Raw genomic sequence first — 22,892 nt, forward strand, 5'->3', positions numbered from 1 at the left:
ATTAGATGGTTACTATCAGTGTACTAGCTGTGTCCCGGACATAGGTATTAAGTCCACCTATTTATGCATACACCCCTATGCATAGAGCTCTATGCATAAGGCTCTATGCATAGGCTCTATAAATAGATCTTTGTGCATAAGGCTCTATGCATAAGATTGCGTAGGCTCTATGCATAGAGCTTTATAAATAAGGCTCTATGCATAGAGCCTTACATAAGGCCTTTATGGTTTATGCTTCAAGTAATTAACTCTTATGCATGTATCTATAGGAAATGTCGATCGACCCATCACAAGACCTAGATGTGGCAAATCTGCTATCTATTATAAACGAACAATATGGGCAGCAAGCTTGGTCTCAGTTTATTTAGACACAGGTATGGTACCATAAAACCTTTTCACATACACAAAGTTAGCCTTTTATGTGTTCTATAAGTCTTATTGTTTAATATTATATGCAGGCGGGCTTACAATCCGGTTACACAACGCCATGGGGGAAATATACCCCACTTGGCCACAGTCGGTTGGCCACAGTCAGGGCAGCAGACCATACCTTTGATAGGCGCAGGTCTGACTGGCGCGGCTGAGTGGTGTAGGTGGAGAGACGGAAAACTCTCTCTCTTGTAGCAAGAGGAGTACGATCCACACTAAGCTCAATCCAATGGGATTTGCATCCCTTTCGGAGCTAGGGATTCGACCCGTACCGGTGCACAAGAGCTTATCCACAAATGGAGAGAATGCTCATGGCTACCATCACTTGACACTAGACTAAGCATACACACAAGCTCAACTTGTCCTCATTCCTACACACCCCTTCATTCACAAATACAAGCAAGAGGAATACAATCACTATGCACTCAAGCAAAGAGAAAGACCTCACTCCACTCCTATCTTCCTACAAGCATGCACACATTCAAGCATCAAGCTTCCATGAAAGCTTCAAATCAATCCATGTACTCAAAAATGAAATACTAAAAGCATGCATAAGAGTAAAATGATTAGAGAAGAGGATGAGAAAGACTCATGACATTGCTAATGATTCAATGAAGAGATTTACCTCATACAATAATGTAGATGGGGTGAGAGAAGAGTCTTCACCTCTATGGAGAAGAGGGAGAGTAGGTCTCTCAAAGGAGCTCTTGCATGAACTAAGCCCAAAGTGTGTCTAAGCTCTCAAATGAGCCACCTTTTATACAAAAATTCTAGGACTCCCATAAGTCCCCATGTGGGATTATTATCAAACCCTCTCCCACATTCATCTACAAAGTGGAACTCTTTTCAAGAGCCCTAAGTATCGTTTTTGTTGCATCCTGGTATTGATCTTCATTTGCAAGCAACACTCCCCCCTTCCTATTTTGCGCACGTCCTCGAGCGCGGTAGTAGCAAGAGCTGCAACAAAAAAAAAAAAAAAAAAACAATTGATACGAGTAAAGTCCTTTATTGAAAAGAAAAGAAAAGAAAAGAAAAATCATCAATGATAACTTCACACGTGAGCATACAAGTGCAGGGCTGATTATAGTTTTAATTAGTACTAAAATAGGTGAGTAGAGATGAGTCAAAGTGAGACTGGAGTGGTAGATAATGCTATGCAAAGGCAAATGTGCTTAGTACACCGCCGGTTATGACCGCAGTCTCAATGTCCTACCAGTACTTAAGTTATTCCTAAGTGGCAAACCTACTCCTAAATATGAGCAAAGGTGATTGGAGCTCTCTCTTGTTTTTCATTTTCTTTTTTTTCTTTTTTTCTTTTTTATATTATTTTTTAAATATGTGTGTAGAAGGTGATAAAGATTAAGTTTCTATCCCCATGAGACCCAAGCAATGGCCAAGAGACCTCCGCCAAGAGAATCCAAAGACCGCTAAGTATCTCAAGGGCGACAGACCCTTTTTCTTTCCTTTTATGACCTAAGGAGTACCCCCTGAAGATGAGGGCATCGGTCTTGAGGGCCCATAGTGTACCCCCGAGTCCTACCAACATCTATCAAGGCGATAGATTCCTCAAAGTTCTTCTTCTGAAGTTTTTAGACATCAGTGTTCATTCCATGGAAACCAAGGCATCGGCCCTAAGGTGCTGCGACATCCCCAGGTCCTACCAAGCACTTCGCATGGCAGTAGACACTTCATGTCGCAATTCACTTTGTATATATATATTTTTGTAGGGTATATTTTCATAAATTTTTATTACTCGTAGCACCTAGCTCATATCTAAGAGATAACTACCACTAGGGATAACTAATATACCTTGAAGACATAAGTACTTGGCATACTCCCTTGGTATATATCCTACACTGTCTTTGGATAGACATATCTTTTACTAAGTCTTCTAAGACTCTAGAATTCACTCACCATATTTTAACTACAAATCAAAAAGTCAAACCAGCCAATATTGTGTACATGCAAACCATATATTCGAAAGATAAGAGCACTTAAAGAAATAAAGATTAAGATTTGCATACACCTGTTGTAGTGCCCTGTTGATGTTGTTCGTTTGCCTTGAATAATTGCTGATCTTGTGCAGATTGCTTTTCCTTGATCCTTGTAGGCATAGCATATCTCCCCCCTTCCTAATTTGTGTGCACGATAGGTGGACTGTAGGGGCGTATCTGATGCTCTTCTTAAGCTGAGATCGCTGCACAAAGTTTTATTAACAAACAAAGAAAAAACAAAAGAATAAAATTTGTTAGTGGTGCCAATCACCAAATATAGCCGAGGGGAAAAAACCCAATGGGAGAAAAGTGCCCTGGCTTGTCGATCTTATTGCGGAGTCGTTGAACTTACCCTTGCGCTGGTAGTGGAGATCATCTCAAAAAGAACATAATCCTTTAAAGGCATAAGGAACCACACTATTCAAACATTGATCGACCAAAGAGCTTCATTTGTAGTGTTAATGCCTTATCTTTGGTTTTAGGTATGTCCTTCTTGGGTGGGAATTTTATCAATTGTCGAGGAATTTGAGCAAGATAAGAGGATTTAGGCATTGAAATGCTAGAATCTATGCTCAAATGAGACTCCGTTGGACTTGTCTTAGGTACACCAGTTGATGGTTGAATCATGTAACAAGGAGAAATCGGGACAACAGGTGTTTCAATACATGTTTTAGGAAGATCAACACAAGTTGTTTTGTAGGTGCTATCACAGCCACCTTTCCTTTCTTGAAGAGTTTGTGTTGATTTCTTTTGCACCCACTGATATGGAAAATTAAGGGAGGCTCTTGGCATCTTTCTGAAACACTCTTTTACCTTTAGCAAAGCATGGCATTTTGGAAGCCAAATTGCTGTTGCACCCTCATAATAACCTTGTGCTTTAAGAACCCGTTTTGGGATCCATCGAGTAACAATGCGAGATTTAGGTTTGGAAATGATGTGCTTCTTAAGAGGCTTAGCAACTGGAATAGATGGTACAAGTTTGTACGCATCTTTGGGTAGCCACATTGATGAATCCTTCTTGCCTGGCCTTCTTTGAGCAGCAACTAGAGTAGTTGGAACATGCCAGCCATGGCCCTCACTTGAGTACTCATCAATTATCCACATCATTTTTTTTGGAGCTTGTGTCTCTTTCTTATCAGCATCATTAACAAATTTGAGTGTTAAATTCTCAACTGAGACTTCCTCGACATGCATAGCTGTTGTGGATGCATTCCTATAGTACAAATCATCTCGAAGGTTATGTGGTTGTACCATTCGTATAGGTATAATGTCATATCCATCTGAGTCACAAAATTGAATTGGCTTCGGTAAAGCACATGTCGATAATGTTGCAAGGACATGACTCCATTCTAATGGATCAATTAAATGCTCAGGGAAGGGTTGTGGAATGTATGCCTCGTCAGATACACTTCGATTACCCTTAAGTCTCTCAGTGTTGAAATCCCTACATGAGGCTCCGCACATCCATAGATCTTCTCGCCCGTCGGACAATGTAACTCTTGAGCCCTCAGATGAAGCAGAATCAAACTCATCTATTGGAGACCTTGTTACATCACGATATGAGTGATTCCTTAGGTTGACCCTTGTGATGACAGAATCATGTCGGAGGTACAAGTAGTTGTATCCCCAATCTTGAATCATTTTAAATTGTCGCATGAATGGTCTACCCAATATCACTTCATAGTTTGGATGCTTTCCAAAATCCACTACTGCAAAGGTATGCTCATATTCAATCCCACATGTGGTGACCAATATGTTCTCAAGCAACCCAAGGGGATGTTCTAAGCTTCCATCTGCTAGCTGCAAACGCATCCTGGTACTCCTAATAGCTGGTTTGCCCCATTTCTCCCAAATGGACCTTGTCACAATGCCTACTCCTGCACCACTATCAAGTATTGCAGTTGAAGATACTTTTCGCACTTCTAATGGGAGGGTAGCATTTCCCTGATCGTCTTCACAAAATTTTCCTACTTTGTTGATAGGAACTGGCAGTACATGCTTTGTCTCAGGGTGTATAGTACACTCATGGGGACCCTTTTGTAGCAATATATGCTCTGACAAACATGTGGCAATATCATTCCACAACTCAGGTTTAAGCTTTATCAACTCAAGCAAAGGTAAGGTACAAGCCACTGGTGCTGACAAAATAGCCTGCACCATACTCATATCTTTTTCCTTTGTCAACCTTTTATGCATTGAGGGTATCCTCAAGGTTTGAGAACAGTTCTCATATTCTCCCAGATAGGATGGTAAGGTTTTCATTGTATGCTTACTTCTAGGAGAAACAATTGTTTGACCTTCCTCCTGGATGCTTGGGCGTCCAAAGTTGTTTTCCGTGTCTCTGGTAAAATCCACCTCAGAGAATGGAGGCGAACTAACAGAAGACATGTTTTCATTTATTTTCTCATTTACAGCGGCCCACATGTCATTTGCCATGTCCTCATTAGCATCAATAATTTCATCATTGCATGGGAAGACAAGGCTAGGTGATGGCAGAATGTCATCTTTTAATGGAGTGTCAATTGGTGCAGACCTTTCGCTCTGAGCTTGTGAAATGAGCTCACTTTTCATTTCCCGACTTGATGACACTTCCGGTATGGTTTCTAATGTTGGCTTAAGAGAAGTTGGGCCCCGAGAAATAGGTGGTGGTGGTCCCTCAAGTATCGACTGAGCTTCCCTAATGATTTGCTGATGTACAGCTAGATTGATCTTCTCCTCACGAGGGTTTGGGTATTCTTGAAGCTTTTTGGGTAGCTCAGACAAGGCTGCAATGCGACTTCTATGAGCATCAATGATGGCCTCTAGAGTCTCATTCACTTTATCCACAAAAACAGAACCCCTAGAACTATCCTCAGTCGTACTAGCCTTATCTTGTTTAGCACTAGGCTCAGGTTGAGGTTGATGTTCCTCACGCACTTCCTGGGATGTAAAAGTTTTATCCCGTATGTTTTGTTTAGAGGTCTCCTGAGAACTAGAAGTGGATGCACTTTTAGTTTGTTTGTTTCGGTTCTTCTTTCTCCTAGTGGTTTTTTTTCTATTGGACTGTAGGGTCTTGTCCACTAGATTTGTCTTTGCGGCCCGGGTTCGAGGTGTCTCATCAGTCTGTATTTCAGCATTTCTTGTCTGTGATCGAGTCATGACTCTAAGTGGCACGACATCCTCATTCTCAGATGAAGGTGGTGATGGAATTGCCCCTACAAGGTTAAGTGAAACCTTTGGTTGAGAGGTGCCTTCCTCATGTGGTTTCAGCAGACAGTCTTTTGGGAAGTGTTCTACACAACACCCTAGACAATATCTTTCGATTGGTGGAAATTGTTGTGCTGTTGTATTGGATCTAGATGCTTGCCTTGAGCGATGTGGACAATCACGAGCCCAATGGGGTTCTCCACACTCATAACAGGGGCCCATTGGTTTGGCCTCTACTTTCCTTGGCTGCCATTGACCTGAGGGGCTTGGAGTCCTAGGTTGGTAGCCGCCTAGCAACATTAAAGAGTTTTGTTCCCCTGATTGAGCGTCCAGTGCTAGGCTTGGGTATGCGGGACTTTCAAAGATATTTTCTTTGGATGAATATGATACATATTCTTCTTCCACATAGCCTGGGTTTACCAATTCTCTACACATATTTGAATTGTCGTAGTCGACAACCCTCACAGGAGCAGTCCCTGGAGCAGGAGGTTGAGCACCAAGAACAGGTCGTGCTTGTTCTTGTGTCATCAGTGGCTTACGTTCAAAACTAGTATACTGTTGATACATTTGTGGAGCCACTCCACCCCTCGGCTGCTCACGTTCCTGTCTCATTCTCGCAATGCGAGTACAATCCTGTGTGGTATGAGTAAAGTTCCAAGCACAGGCTTGGCACCACTTCTTCGTGGGTTGGTTTGTGACTAGAGGAGAAAAGGTATTACAGTCCTCTGTTTTATGGTCACCGCCACATGCTCCACAAAGATGAGGACCTGTAGGAAGCACACTCCTCATTCTCTGCTGCTGTTGTTGTGGCTGCATGGGTGGACGATAGGTTTGTCCTAATCTCCTTAGCACTAGGTTGGCTATCTGATCTGGATTTACCAGCGCGCTAGACCCTGAACTTTGGTCATCACCCCATTGATTTCTAGGTTTCACCTCAGGGCCAGAACCATCTTGGAACTTAAAGTTATCGGTGAAATCAATAGCATCATGGCAACACTCATTGAAACTTGTATGCTTCTTCGCATAGAGATGTGTATGCAGTGTCGAATTTTTGAGGCCTTTTAAGAAGAGAGAAATTAATCGACTTTGGGCGGGCTTCTCATCTTCTGGGCAACGATTAATGTACTGCTTCATTCTATTTACACAGTCTCTAACACTCTCATTCTCTCCTTGCTTGAAAGAGTAGATGTGTGCTACTGTGTCATGTTGAATTCCCATCAAGGAAAAAGCAGCAATGAATCTCTCTTCCAAAACTCGTAAAGAAGTTTTGTCTGAAGCTTCTAATGCCTGAAACCAAGCCAGGGCTTTTCCCTCAAGAGTGAGTCCAAATCCTTCAATTTGAGTATGCTTATCAGCCACTTGCTCAGTTCGAACTGCTTGCCTAAAAGCTGCTACATGGTCGTATGGATCTCCCGACCCTTCATACTTCTTTACCAGTTTCTGAAGAGTTGATGGTCTTACTTGTCGTGAATACTCATCATAGGGCCTACGGCCTCTCACTCTCAGTGGAAATTGTTCCTCTCTTTGGAAAGATGGTCCACATGTTTCCAAAATTGGTGTGGGTACCCTATTACCAGCCTCACCAAACCCTTCCAAAGATCTTGTCACCCTCATTTCAGTTGGTGCATTTATGGGAGGCCGAGTTGGCTCCCCTATCCTCCGATTGTTATAATGAGAAAGATGTTGTGGTGTGACCGGTGGTCGCACATTTGGTGTAGGACGATATCGTGGTGCTAGAGTTGGGCTACTAGCAGAGGTCCACTTAGATGTTGAAGGTCCCTCTCTAGTGAACTCTCGTAGGGGAGGAGCAACAGTTTCTCCAAGAAAGGCTGTCTCTCCTGGTTTGGCTGTATGTGTTGAGAACACTTCCATAAATAATGGTTGTCCTTTCCACGTGAGTTCCCTAATCTCTTTCCAATCTAAGGTTCGGTATTCATTGGCCCATTTATCAACTATTCTGTTCATGTGTCCTGCACGCTTCTCAACTACCACCACATAAGCTAGAGGAAGATCCAGCTCTGGCGATTTTGTTGTGGCATAATATCCCTCTAACGAGTCCTTATAGACCTCTTGAAGTGGGTCATCCTGTAAGACCTTTGTCACAGGAATTTGTCGTACAAACTCCCATTGGCATTCAGCCCCCTGATCCAGTTTACTCTTGCCTTTCCTATCCCTTTCCAAATTTAGATCTACAAGAAGTAAATCATCTATGGATGGCTTTGAGGACTGGGCATTGGATGGTCCAGGCATGTCCGGCTCGATAAGCCAGTCATCTCTAGACTCTTTTGCTCTGGAAAGTTCTGATAAGTCTAAGAACTCGGTTTTAGAGAGCTCCCCTAATTTGTCTACCTTTTCTGGATGGTAGGTGACTTCGTAGCGAACACCATCTCCACCCATGTACATGTTACCTTGGTCATTGACTAGAGGTGCTCTATCAAGTTCTGAGAATATGTCGGCGATCTTAACAAGATACCGTTGTTGTGGGTCCCTAAAGATCTCAGCTCCTTGAGCATTTGTGTAGACATATTGGAGTCTCACATTGAATGTTAACCCCATGGTGTCGGCTTCAAATGGATTAAAGGATCTTGAGGGTGTTCTATTTGGGGCTACGGGATGACTATTTGTCGGCACTAGATTGTCCATGGACAATGAACTAGTTGTTCTGGAAGAAAGGGTATCGGATTGGGATTCAGATAGGGTTTCAGCAATATCTGCCAAATTGCCTACCGATTGGGTCCCACTTTCTTGCGTAGGTACTCTAGAAGGTGCCCTAGGTCCTATGGCAGAATCTACACGACGTCCTGACCGTAAGTGCATAAGGTCAAATTTTGTTTTGGTTTTTGGGTTTTTATGTGTTTTTGTTTTGGTTTTTGTGTTTTGTTTTTTTGATAAAAATATATATATATATGTATATATATATATATATTTTTCCCTACCTAATCACTAACGGCAACTAAAAAGAAAATGTGTGGCGTAACTATCTATCCTATTTTTTAATTGTTTGTTTTTTAAATGTTTTTTTTTAAAAATGATTTTATGTTTTTAAGATTTTTACCTCTTTTTTTTTTTTTCTTCTTCTAATTTACACAAGATTCCAGTTAGCCACCTCTTCACTGATATATTTTTTGTATATGTGGCCAAAGGTCCAACACTTTGTGAAATAAAATAAAATTTGGGCTTAGTTGCATTCTTCACAATCTATGTGTTTCTTATGTTTATATTTGTGTCATAAAATTGTGACTCTGTTTTAATTTTAAAAAAAGAGTTGGGGAAAACTGGGGAGTCTTGTGTAGACTCCCCCGTCTCTATCCTAGCTTTTTTTTACTGCATGTACTTTCACATACCGAGAACAACGTAAATAGCAGCGAAATATCGCTTCTCAGTAGTACTGATATTTTGCTGCCCAGCAGCAGCGCGAACCCGTCAAAGTGTCCAAGATACTCCACTTCATTAACCATAAGTGCACATTACTCTCCTTTGCATAAAGCTTGTGCTTTGTCATCACCTCAAACACTTATTTCACATGACATAAGTGCTCTTCGTTGCTCTTGCTATAAATCAAGATATCATCAAAGAAAACTAGCACAAACTTGAATAGGAAGGGAGCCAATATCCTATTCATCAAAGCTTGGAAAGTGGCTGAGGAATTTGTAAGGCGAAAGAGCATAACCATAAGTGGAATAATCCTAAATGCCATCTTCTCCTCATCACCCTCCTTCATTCATATTTGATGGTGGTAACCCGATCTTAAATAAATCTTAATGAAGAATTTAGCACCGTCTAGGTCATCAAGAAGATCATCGATGCGGGGAATTGGGTACCTATTCTTGATAGTGGCTTTGTTTAAGTCGTAGTATAATCAATGCACATACTAAAGGACCCATCCTTCATCTTCACCAATATAACGGGTGATGCAAATGGAGATGGAGGGTTGGATAAGATCCATGGTAGGAAATTATTGTACTTGCTTTGTGACTCCTTCTCTTTCCACCTTAGATAAACGATAAGGAGACTTGTTCACAACATTTGCATTTGGTTCAAGTATAATAGCATGGTCAATATCCCTCTTGGGTTACTTCTTGAGCCACTTTGGAGTGATCAAAGTCAACCCTTTTGATGCATTTCCAACCAATACCACTTGTTGCCCATCATGTGAAAAGCTCATAACACCTTGTTGAAGGTTTATGTGAAAATCACTAAGAAAAACTAACCAATCACACCCCATGATTACATCAATGGGTGGGGACCATGTCCAAGACCAACAAATCACCTTTTCAAGTGTATAAAGAAGATAATGTCACTTATGTAGAAGGGAAACCAATGTAGCTTTCTCGTTTTCCCTATGTGCCACTTGCACTTGGAAGGTTATGGGTAGATCCATTGGAGATAGCTTGAGAGAATTGATGGATTTAGAGTTTAAAAAGCTATGTGTACTCCCATTAAGAAGTGAATGGGGTCTTCTTGGGCCCTTTAATTTGCCCAAGCCTAATCAAGGTGATTAAGGAATAGCCAAATGGGGGGTTGCCATGTGGACTGAAATGTTGGGTTTGTAAGAGAGGTGTAAGAGTGGTCAAAGGGTGCACTTTTTCCCCCAAAAAGGGGGGGAGGCCATTTACAATTTTCGAGCCTCCATAACTTCTACATACAAGCTCCGATTTGAGCGGAGATTATAGATCTGTGATCTACGCATCAAGAGCTTTCCATAGATATGTTACATGATATGGTTTTGTCTGCTAGATTTTAAATTCCATTTTTCTCCCAAAATTCAAATTCGAATAAAGTAGCCGTTTTGAAGCTTCTAATTAGAAAACGTTTCTTCTTAAGAGAAAAGGTTTGACTCCTTAAACTGCCAAATAAAAGGGCCCAAGAAGCCTTCCATTGAGGTCCTAATGCCAAAATAAACCAAAATGTGTGGAACTCTCCCATTAATGGTTCCCACTAATCTCAAAGTATTTGGGCTCTTGCATCCCACCAACAGCTCTTGAGAAATAGAGCATATCCAAGCTACGTTTACAACACTTTTAGATGTATCATCTCCTAAAATACTTGCATGACTTCCCCCACCAGGGTCAAATGGAAACTCATCCTCTTCTTGGATGAAAGAGTGATCCTCCAATTTATCATCATGCGCCTCTTCAATGCAATCTTCATATTCCTCCACCTCATGAGAGATTTCGTTTAATCATCCTCTTCATCCATAAAAATCATAGTGGTCGTGACCTTCTTTGACTTGCAAACATGCCCATGTGACCACTTCTCTTTGTATTTGAAGCATAAACCCTTTCTCCTAAACTCTTCAATATTTGGATCATCCATCCTTTGTGTCTTCTTGAAGGGTTAAAAATTCTTGACAAAACCATTTCCTTTCTTCGCATCATTTTGAACTCCACTTTTGGGCTATCCACCTCCAACTGTCCACCTCCAAATGATGATAAAACCTAGAGGTAAAACTGGGTGCTGTGGAAGGAAATATTTTTCCAACATTTGAAGAAGTATTGGATGGTATTTGAGAGGGTATAATGGGATGAGATTTTCTATTCTTTGGCTCATAGAGATCCACCAAACTTATAGCATCTTTGATGGTGCTAGTTCTTTGTGCCGATACATTCGCCTTGATTTCAGAATATAGACCATGCATGAACTTTTTCACCTTCATCTCCTCCTTGAATCCATCCACAAACATAGAGAGTTTCATGAACCTTTTGATGTAATCTCTAATCAATGTGCCTTTTTGTGAGAGTTCATACCATTCTTCATGATATCGGTTCAGAACTAAAGGCCAAATAAATGCCATATTAATCTCTCTTAAATTCCTCCCAAGTATGTGGTGTAATCCCTTCTTTGATAAAATGCCTCCACCATTTATGGGCATAGTTTTCCAAGTGTAAGGATGCAAACTGCACTTTATCCTACTCATTCTTTGGATATAGCTAAAAATATGTCTCCATTTTGTTGATCCATTCCTCCAATTCATGTAGGGTTGAGCCTTCACCCTTGAAATTTGAGGATTGAGACCTTATCCTTAAAATCCTTGGAAATGGTAGTAGATGATGCATTCTCATGATGATGATTAGAGGGTATGTACCTTCTCATTTGCACATATGATACCAAGGATTGAGACCTTATCTTTAAAATCCTTGGAAATGGTAGTAGATGATGCATTCTCCTGATGATGATTAGAGGGTATGTACCTTCTCATTTGCACATATGATACCAAGAATTGCGTAAAATCTTTGTACTCCCTCTTGATAAAGTTAGGCATTTCCATCCATGTATCATGAGCTTCCCTATGCCTTTTGGTGTATGACATATGCTCCCAATCATACTCAACCACATCACCATCAACATAAAACTCCTCTTCAAAGATTGATTTCCCTTGTGATGTGAAGATACTCTTTTAGGTTCTTCAATTTTTGTGTAAGATCCCTGTTCCCACCGAGCAACGGATTCGGGTACTGGCAGCGGAAGTAGCGCTTCTCGTGCGGGACAGGGGTCCCACACTCGGGGCCTCGCCCACGGATATCCGGATAAGAGACTAGTCCGTCGGTTGTTCCAAAACCGAACCCGGAAAAACTTCCTTTACCGGAAAGCACGGGCGATTCCACCAGGATAACTTTTTACTCTAACGTAGTCAAGATCATTTCTGATCGAGATGATCCAATTACATCTATAGGTACTTAGTCAGTTCAAGGAAGAAACTTGCACTTGGATCATTGGGATCAACGCTTTTTTCCCCATTCAAGAGGCACAGCCGTTGATTCCTATCCATAGAACAGTTACTATCCGGGATTTATTTTTTTTCTATCGTAAAAACAAAAGTTTGAGTCTCGATTTACGGATCCATCAGTCCAGCCTAACCCCATCCAATCCCATGGGTTAGCCAACCGCCCAACCACTGTAGTGATGGGATCCAATTAAAAATTTGGTTAGGTTTTGTCCCGGGTACCAAGGAAAAGAGTTCCAAGGCCCCCTAGCCGGATGTTCATGCAAAATAAAACTAGTCACACCACTCACACACCCAATATGAAATTGCCTTTTTCAACCAGATTCAACCAGTTTAAAACAATCCTTTAATAAAACCATAGTATCATTGATCACCATCTTCCAATTTATCCAATTGATTCTTAATTTCCCATCATTCCTTCATCAGAGTATCTATGGCATCATTGGCAACTAGAACGCTCAGGAGCCGTTTCGATAGTTCCTAGCCCATAATACTTGGCAATATAATCACTTAACATGATGGACTCTCGTTGAAGATCAGCAAGATCAACCAACAGATCCATATAAGGAGCCATGGACTCATCCATTGAAGACCAGCAAGGTCAATCAACCAGATCCATGCTCGATTTCAGAAAACAACTCCAACTCTGTTCCAATATCTTCCTCGACGCACGCGTGGGTATCCTAGGCGACCCAGAGCCCGAGCACCGTATGGTCAGCACCCTCTAGGATCCTTCGCAGGTAACCTAGCGCTTCACGCATAGGCCGCTTCCTTGGCCCCTCATCCACCGTACCGGAAGCTCACCATTTTAATCGCACCGAGGCTGGTCAAGACCTCGGCCGACCTTGCTACGCGAGACGTCCTTCATTGACTCCCCGTCAGCAGTTGCAACTTTCTCATCACGACCTTAATCACAAGATGGTCAAAATGCTCCCCCCAGCATTCTTGACATAAAACAATCATTTACAAACAGCATTTACAAACAGTTTACAATACAATTTCTATTTTAACTTTCATTTTTCCACATTATCCCTCCTCATTCTACATTACTTATTCCATATTCCATTTATATGTATACTCATCCCATCACATCATTTCCATCTCATCACTTCAGATTCCCTCACATCACAATCGTATATTCACATCCATACATCCACAACTATATGCGTACATTCACATCTATATGCATACATCTACATCCCTATGCATACATCCACATCCACATTCACATTCACCTCCATACATCTACATCTACATGCATACATCCACTCCACATTCACATCCACATCTATACATCTACATCTACATGCATACATCCACCTCTACATCCACATCTACGTCTATACACCTACATCTACATGCATACATCCACATCTCCATTCACATCTACATCTATACATCTACATCTATATGTATACATCCACATCTCTATTCACATCTACATCTATACATCTACATCTACATATATACATCCACATCTCCATTCTCATCTACATCTATACATCTACATCTTTATGCATCCACCCCCCTCCACATCCACATCTACATCTATACATCTACATCTACATGTATACATCCACATCTCTATTCACATCTACATCTACACATCTACATCTACATGTATACATCCACGTCTCCATTCTCACCTACACCTATACATCTACATCTACATGCATCCACCCACCTCCACATCCACATCTACATCTATACATCTACATCTACATGCATACATCCACCTCCACATTCACATTCACATCCATACCTCTACATCTACATGCAAACATCCATATCTCTATGCATAATAATATTCTTTTAATTAATCTAGGATGATAGTTCCTAGGATGTGGTAGGAAGTCCTCTTTTTATGCTTTGAATGAATTTATTTTATGCGTGATTTCTATAAAAATTTTGCCATAGCTCCGCTACTATGACTGATAAATCTCAATTTTTTTTCTAAGGGATAAAGCTCATTATTAAAGAAATAATTAGAATGGTCTCTAATTGGATCATCAATCCATAATGGTCTCTAATTGGATCATTAAGAAAACAATTAGAATGGTCTCTAATTGGGTCATCAATCCATAATGGATTGAATCATCAATGTGCATAAACTAAAAGCATAGCAAAAAGCCATTAATTTGGCCTCAAGCATAGCTTAATCTTGGATTAAGGAAAGGCTTTATGAAAAGCTTCATTTGGATTGAGAATGGGTCATGAGTATGACTATTTCTTGAGTGAGAGAGAGTAATTACATAAAAACCATTAGAATTTAAACATAAATGGAAATTAACTTCAATAGCATTTATTAAATTATGTAACTCTTCACTACTTTTCACCGATTAACTTCAATAGCATTTAAAAAAAACCATACCAATTAAACTTCTCAAGCTTGAGAGGGGTTGAGAAGAGAGAATCATTGAGAAATTATAGAAAAGATCAAAATTCAATATACTTACCTTATGATTTGCTTGATACTTTATTCACGGTAGAGGCCCCCAACCAATTAATTGGTTTAGTATGTTGATGGAGCCACCAATGGGGATTGAAGAAAGAGAGAAGTATCAAAAACTAGTGAATTATTAAAGAATTCACAACTCTTGGCTTAGGTAGAGTAGAGTAACAATGCATAAGACACTCTATATTTTGGCTTAGGTGGAGTAGAGTAACAAGCATAAGACTCTATCTAATTTGGCTTAGGTGGAGTAGAGTGACAAAGCATAAGACACTATATATTTTGGCTTAGGTGGAGTAGAGTGACAAAGCATAAGACACTATATATTTTGGCTTAGGTGGAGTAGAGTGACAAGCATAAGACACTATATATTTTGGCTTAGGTGGAGTAGAGTGACAAAGCATAAGACACTATATTTTTTTCAACAAGGGGAGGCTTCTATTTATAGGAAAATTTGAGCTCCTAACCAAACAAACTGATTCTAGAATTTTCCAAGTCAGTTTGGTTGAATTTGGACTAGATTTGGACCTAGTTTGGTTACTTTTAGATTCGGTTTGGTTCCATTTTGATTTGGTTTGGTTCAAGAGAGATGAGAGATAAAAATATCACATTATTTTTGAGTTTAAAACTCATTCAAGCATGTGAAATATGCACCTCCTTTAAAGAATTCCCCTTCCTTACATATGTGTCAAAATTTTATTGCTCATAGTTTTTTACTAATAAACCTTGTACATTTTCAACTCTTCATCTTATGTGAAATATGCACCTCCTTTAAAGAACTCCTCTTCCTTACATATGTGTCATAGTTTTTTTTTTACTAATAAACCTTGTACATTTTTAACTCTTCATCTTATGTGAAATATGCACCTCCTTTAAAGAACTCCCCTTCCTTACATATGTGTTTATTTACTAATAAACCTTGTACATTTTCAACTCTTCATCTTATGTGAATTATGCACCTCCTTTAAAGAACTCCCCTTCCTTATATATGTGTTTATTTACTAATAAATCTTGTACATTTTCAACTCTTCATCTTATGTGAGCATTTACTCATTTTTGGATACCCAAAATATCTCATATTTTTAATATTGCTCATAGTTTTTTTTTTATTAATAAATCTTGTACATTTTCAACTCTTCATCTTATGTGAGCATTTACTCATTTTTGGGTATCTTCTTTTACAAATTGGATTTATCTCCTCCCTACACATGGATTGATGCTATTGGCCCATAGGAACCTTAATTGGACCATAATCTAAAAATTTCTGAAAATCTAGACCCTTAGACTAAGGTTCTTTATACTTATTTCCATTTAATTCCAATTGCACATTGGAAAATTCTTTTTGAATTTCTATTTCAAGGGAACTTATTTTAATAAGATGAGTTAATTTTCTATCCAAAAATATTCATAATCTGAATATTCTCTCTCTAGCATATTTTCTCTCTCTAGGTTAAAACAGCCACAAACAAGATCTCTTATATTTCAGAAAAGGAATTGATTACAGGGGAATATACTAGACATCAAAAAGGGGTTGGGGGAGGAATCTTACATTCTACCCCACTTAAAAAACGCGAGATGTCCTCATCTCGCAACTTGGGATAATTTCGCAAGGTGAACGAATATGAGACTTAGAGGAAAATTTTAATCAAGATTAACCACCAAGAAAAGTCTTAAAGAGAGCAAGATTCAAAATAAGAACAAGATTTAAACTTTATTCATTCTCGGAACTTATACAGTAAAGATAGAAGAACTCTTTACACTTCCATAAGCCCGTCCATCATATGGTCACAAAAGCAGTCCTCACAAGCTGCACAAGTATAGGGTAACTCATCTATGGGAATGATTTTGCTGGTTATTGCCGCACCTATCTCAGTGGTATGAGGTGATCTAACAAAAGGACCTCTGAGAGGCAAGCCAAAAACGGGATAAAGGCATATCTTCTCATGAGGAAGAAAACACGCCAATAAGAAGACCCGCTCAGAAAACCCAAGATGCCTTGATCTCATGACGCAGTAGTATCGGGGACCCAAACCCAAAGCTTCAATAACCATGGCCAAGCGGACATTGTTACGAAAGTGCTGCTGACCCCAGGGTGTTACCCTAGTTATGTTTTGATAGGTCCGCCATTTGGTCTGCGCTACAGAAGTTCCTAGGTGAGGAAAAAGTGAGCGCTCATACTGTTCTATAAAGTCTTTCTTCACAGACTCTCTTGCGTCTTGAAGGTGAGAAATCATCAGGGATAAAACTAATTCCTGTTGCCAAGCCATGAAGGAGATTAAGAAAGAAAGGAGATTGATGGGAGTAAGATTACTGTGAGTGGCAAGTAAAAATTACGACTTATATAAAGGAAGGAGCTAGCGTAACCTAGAAGCCAACGGTAACTTGCCACTGAAGTTTTACCGTCTTTCCATGATTTGAGTTTGACACATTTTTCTATAGAAGGCATTAAGAATTTTGAGATGAGGGAATAAAAGAAACTTGTAGGCTAAGTCACCTACTTTCATTGAATTCAGATATAAGGGTCACAATATCTAGGGGATAACTTCTTATACTCCCCAAGAGATAAAGAACTTCTTTTGGGCCGTACTCGAATGAAAACCAAAACCTTGGTATCCCAAAACACCGATTCTCACTTCTGGACTCATTGTTCTAAAGCCTTAAAACAGGTGGGACTCCTGAGAAGTATTCTAGGGAAAGGGTCTTCCTTTTTTAAACAGAAACTTTCTTTTATTTTAGAGAGGGAATAATTATAAGATCAGAAAGGAAGATTCTTACCCCTGTATGCTTCGAATGTTGGGGAGGAATCTTACATTCTACCCCACTTAAAAAGTGCGAGATGTCCTCATCTCGCAAGGTAGAGGACAGCTCTTTTTCTTAAGATCCAATTTTATTCTGGGGTTCCTTATATTCTAGTCAACCCAACAGAACACTGGGATAAATATCCCTTATATAGAACTCATCATTAAATAACAATTCATTCAGATTATATCATTCATATCTTTAACATGATAGTGGTCCATTAGACCGCAAAGTTTCCTTCGGAACATTCCTCCACGGAAATTTCAGTCAAGTAAGTTCTCAATTTGACATCCCTTAACTCGATCTACCGGTCAAGTATTAACAGTAGCAATCTGACAGCACAACCCACTAATCTCATAGTGATTTGCTGAATTCGTTATCATCTTTCTAGTTATGAATATCATCACAGGGACTCGTCCCATTCCCCCTCATTGAGGTTTCATTATATTTCAACTAATTTTTAAAAATCAACATTTTTCAATCAGCATTTTCAATCAGCATCCAAATCAATTCATCAATTCTCAAACAGAATTAAAAATCATATCAATCACATTCGAAATCATCATCTAGATAGCATTAACGCTTATAATTTCAAGTCTTAGATTTACTCGTATATACTGTCAGTAAAGAGCTGCAGTATACTCTCGGTATATACGGGTAATCACGGCCCTTGGAATTATAAGGTAAATACTATCATATCTAGGCCTCAAGCAAGTCAGGGATTCTATATAATTGTGGTACTTCCATCTGAAGACCCAATTACCAAATTACGAGTTTCAGTTTGAATATCAAATTGTATGAATTATCTCACACAATTATAATCTTTTTGTGTCTCTTGATAAATTTTTGATATATTTGTCTTCTCAGTTGATCTTTATTAACCAAACGCTCTGATACCAACTGTAAGATCCCTGTTCCCACCGAGCAACGGATTCGGGTACTGGCAGCGGAAGTAGCGCTTCTCGTGCGGGACAGGGGTCCCACACTCGGGGCCTCGCCCACGGATATCCGGATAAGAGACTAGTCCGTCGGTTGTTCCAAAACCGAACCCGGAAAAACTTCCTTTACCGGAAAGCACGGGCGATTCCACCAGGATAACTTTTTACTCTAACGTAGTCAAGATCATTTCTGATCGAGATGATCCAATTACATCTATAGGTACTTAGTCAGTTCAAGGAAGAAACTTGCACTTGGATCATTGGGATCAACGCTTTTTTCCCCATTCAAGAGGCACAGCCGTTGATTCCTATCCATAGAACAGTTACTATCCGGGATTTATTTTTTTTCTATCGTAAAAACAAAAGTTTGAGTCTCGATTTACGGATCCATCAGTCCAGCCTAACCCCATCCAATCCCATGGGTTAGCCAACCGCCCAACCACTGTAGTGATGGGATCCAATTAAAAATTTGGTTAGGTTTTGTCCCGGGTACCAAGGAAAAGAGTTCCAAGGCCCCCTAGCCGGATGTTCATGCAAAATAAAACTAGTCACACCACTCACACACCCAATATGAAATTGCCTTTTTCAACCAGATTCAACCAGTTTAAAACAATCCTTTAATAAAACCATAGTATCATTGATCACCATCTTCCAATTTATCCAATTGATTCTTAATTTCCCATCATTCCTTCATCAGAGTATCTATGGCATCATTGGCAACTAGAACGCTCAGGAGCCGTTTCGATAGTTCCTAGCCCATAATACTTGGCAATATAATCACTTAACATGATGGACTCTCGTTGAAGATCAGCAAGATCAACCAACAGATCCATATAAGGAGCCATGGACTCATCCATTGAAGACCAGCAAGGTCAATCAACCAGATCCATGCTCGATTTCAGAAAACAACTCCAACTCTGTTCCAATATCTTCCTCGACGCACGCGTGGGTATCCTAGGCGACCCAGAGCCCGAGCACCGTATGGTCAGCACCCTCTAGGATCCTTCGCAGGTAACCTAGCGCTTCACGCATAGGCCGCTTCCTTGGCCCCTCATCCACCGTACCGGAAGCTCACCATTTTAATCGCACCGAGGCTGGTCAAGACCTCGGCCGACCTTGCTACGCGAGACGTCCTTCATTGACTCCCCGTCAGCAGTTGCAACTTTCTCATCACGACCTTAATCACAAGATGGTCAAAATGCTCCCCCCAGCATTCTTGACATAAAACAATCATTTACAAACAGCATTTACAAACAGTTTACAATACAATTTCTATTTTAACTTTCATTTTTCCACATTATCCCTCCTCATTCTACATTACTTATTCCATATTCCATTTATATGTATACTCATCCCATCACATCATTTCCATCTCATCACTTCAGATTCCCTCACATCACAATCGTATATTCACATCCATACATCCACAACTATATGCGTACATTCACATCTATATGCATACATCTACATCCCTATGCATACATCCACATCCACATTCACATTCACCTCCATACATCTACATCTACATGCATACATCCACTCCACATTCACATCCACATCTATACATCTACATCTACATGCATACATCCACCTCTACATCCACATCTACGTCTATACACCTACATCTACATGCATACATCCACATCTCCATTCACATCTACATCTATACATCTACATCTATATGTATACATCCACATCTCTATTCACATCTACATCTATACATCTACATCTACATATATACATCCACATCTCCATTCTCATCTACATCTATACATCTACATCTTTATGCATCCACCCCCCTCCACATCCACATCTACATCTATACATCTACATCTACATGTATACATCCACATCTCTATTCACATCTACATCTACACATCTACATCTACATGTATACATCCACGTCTCCATTCTCACCTACACCTATACATCTACATCTACATGCATCCACCCACCTCCACATCCACATCTACATCTATACATCTACATCTACATGCATACATCCACCTCCACATTCACATTCACATCCATACCTCTACATCTACATGCAAACATCCATATCTCTATGCATAATAATATTCTTTTAATTAATCTAGGATGATAGTTCCTAGGATGTGGTAGGAAGTCCTCTTTTTATGCTTTGAATGAATTTATTTTATGCGTGATTTCTATAAAAATTTTGCCATAGCTCCGCTACTATGACTGATAAATCTCAATTTTTTTTCTAAGGGATAAAGCTCATTATTAAAGAAATAATTAGAATGGTCTCTAATTGGATCATCAATCCATAATGGTCTCTAATTGGATCATTAAGAAAACAATTAGAATGGTCTCTAATTGGGTCATCAATCCATAATGGATTGAATCATCAATGTGCATAAACTAAAAGCATAGCAAAAAGTCATTAATTTGGCCTCAAGCATAGCTTAATCTTGGATTAAGGAAAGGCTTTATGAAAAGCTTCATTTGGATTGAGAATGGGTCATGAGTATGACTATTTCTTGAGTGAGAGAGAGTAATTACATAAAAACCATTAGAATTTAAACATAAATGGAAATTAACTTCAATAGCATTTATTAAATTATGTAACTCTTCACTACTTTTCACCGATTAACTTCAATAGCATTTAAAAAAAACCATACCAATTAAACTTCTCAAGCTTGAGAGGGGTTGAGAAGAGAGAATCATTGAGAAATTATAGAAAAGATCAAAATTCAATATACTTACCTTATGATTTGCTTGATACTTTATTCACGGTAGAGGCCCCCAACCAATTAATTGGTTTAGTATGTTGATGGAGCCACCAATGGGGATTGAAGAAAGAGAGAAGTATCAAAAACTAGTGAATTATTAAAGAATTCACAACTCTTGGCTTAGGTAGAGTAGAGTAACAATGCATAAGACACTCTATATTTTGGCTTAGGTGGAGTAGAGTAACAAGCATAAGACTCTATCTAATTTGGCTTAGGTGGAGTAGAGTGACAAAGCATAAGACACTATATATTTTGGCTTAGGTGGAGTAGAGTGACAAAGCATAAGACACTATATATTTTGGCTTAGGTGGAGTAGAGTGACAAGCATAAGACACTATATATTTTGGCTTAGGTGGAGTAGAGTGACAAAGCATAAGACACTATATTTTTTTCAACAAGGGGAGGCTTCTATTTATAGGAAAATTTGAGCTCCTAACCAAACAAACTGATTCTAGAATTTTCCAAGTCAGTTTGGTTGAATTTGGACTAGATTTGGACCTAGTTTGGTTACTTTTAGATTCGGTTTGGTTCCATTTTGATTTGGTTTGGTTCAAGAGAGATGAGAGATAAAAATATCACATTATTTTTGAGTTTAAAACTCATTCAAGCATGTGAAATATGCACCTCCTTTAAAGAATTCCCCTTCCTTACATATGTGTCAAAATTTTATTGCTCATAGTTTTTTACTAATAAACCTTGTACATTTTCAACTCTTCATCTTATGTGAAATATGCACCTCCTTTAAAGAACTCCTCTTCCTTACATATGTGTCATAGTTTTTTTTTTACTAATAAACCTTGTACATTTTTAACTCTTCATCTTATGTGAAATATGCACCTCCTTTAAAGAACTCCCCTTCCTTACATATGTGTTTATTTACTAATAAACCTTGTACATTTTCAACTCTTCATCTTATGTGAATTATGCACCTCCTTTAAAGAACTCCCCTTCCTTATATATGTGTTTATTTACTAATAAATCTTGTACATTTTCAACTCTTCATCTTATGTGAGCATTTACTCATTTTTGGATACCCAAAATATCTCATATTTTTAATATTGCTCATAGTTTTTTTTTTATTAATAAATCTTGTACATTTTCAACTCTTCATCTTATGTGAGCATTTACTCATTTTTGGGTATCTTCTTTTACAAATTGGATTTATCTCCTCCCTACACATGGATTGATGCTATTGGCCCATAGGAACCTTAATTGGACCATAATCTAAAAATTTCTGAAAATCTAGACCCTTAGACTAAGGTTCTTTATACTTATTTCCATTTAATTCCAATTGCACATTGGAAAATTCTTTTTGAATTTCTATTTCAAGGGAACTTATTTTAATAAGATGAGTTAATTTTCTATCCAAAAATATTCATAATCTGAATATTCTCTCTCTAGCATATTTTCTCTCTCTAGGTTAAAACAGCCACAAACAAGATCTCTTATATTTCAGAAAAGGAATTGATTACAGGGGAATATACTAGACATCAAAAAGGGGTTGGGGGAGGAATCTTACATTTTGGTTCCAAATGTGTAGTCCAAGATGTATGTCGCTTCCCATGTAGTTGAGAGGGACCCACTTGGAAAGATGTAGGCCTCATTTCCCTCATGAGA

This window comes from Cibotium barometz, chromosome 29 (assembly GCF_041138505.1).
Source record: "Cibotium barometz isolate CiBa-2024 chromosome 29, ASM4113850v1, whole genome shotgun sequence".
Classification (NCBI taxonomy): domain Eukaryota; kingdom Viridiplantae; phylum Streptophyta; class Polypodiopsida; order Cyatheales; family Cibotiaceae; genus Cibotium; species Cibotium barometz.